The sequence below is a fragment of the Photinus pyralis genome, unplaced genomic scaffold (genome assembly GCF_008802855.1).
Source record: "Photinus pyralis isolate 1611_PpyrPB1 unplaced genomic scaffold, Ppyr1.3 Ppyr1.4_LG5, whole genome shotgun sequence".
In the NCBI taxonomy this organism is placed as follows: Eukaryota; Metazoa; Arthropoda; class Insecta; order Coleoptera; family Lampyridae; genus Photinus; species Photinus pyralis.
In genome coordinates this window covers 38,189,671-38,190,522 of record NW_022170596.1, presented here as the reverse complement: position 1 = coordinate 38,190,522, position 852 = coordinate 38,189,671, and positions in this window count along the sequence as shown.

Genomic DNA, 852 nt, shown 5'->3' with positions numbered 1-852 from the left:
TGCTAACTCATCTACGGACAACCGTCCTATTCATATTTCTTAATGGACATCCGACCCACAAACAAGGGAATATAAGGCCTTAGTCCTCAACCAAATAAGGACAACGGGCCTTGCTGAAACGGGTAAAACGTTAACCAATGCAGTATAAAAATCCGTTCCCAGTGTAACAAATGGCGGATGTCCTTAGCACATAAAAGCATTATATAACTCAATTTTACAAAAAATGTGACATCCGCCCTTAGTATCCCAAACCGCAGATTTGTATCCCACGTGGATAGAGGACCGCCCCGAGGGAGCGATGTACAACCGAACCAAGTCAGGCTGGTTCGACGCTATGACTTTTGAGGATTGGTTCGACAAAATTCTCCTTCCGTATTTTAGAAATCTCCTTGGGAAGAAGGTGCTAATCGGAGATAATTTAGCAAGTCACATTTCACTCCAACTTTGTGTTGCTTCCTCCAAATGGAACACATCTTCTACAGCCGTTAGACGTGGCGTTTTTTGCCCCTATGAAGAAAGCGTGGCGTGAGATATTAAGAGAGTGGAAAAACAAAAATAGAGGGTGTATACCCAAATCTGATTTTCCCCGCTTGCTCAACAAGTGTATAAAAAATATAGAAAACATTGAAAATAACATAAGTCCGGTTTTAGAGGATGTGGAATTATCCCACTCGATCCAAATGTGGACTTAAGTAAAATACCAGATGTCGATGCCAGTCAAGAGCAAGATCAGCGGCAAAATGAGAAGCACTGGACAACAACGTTACAGGAATTTCTGAAAGAAAGTCGGTTGGCGGCAACGCAAGATCTTCGTCCAAAGCGAGGTAAAAAGTTAAAGATCGCACCTGGAAA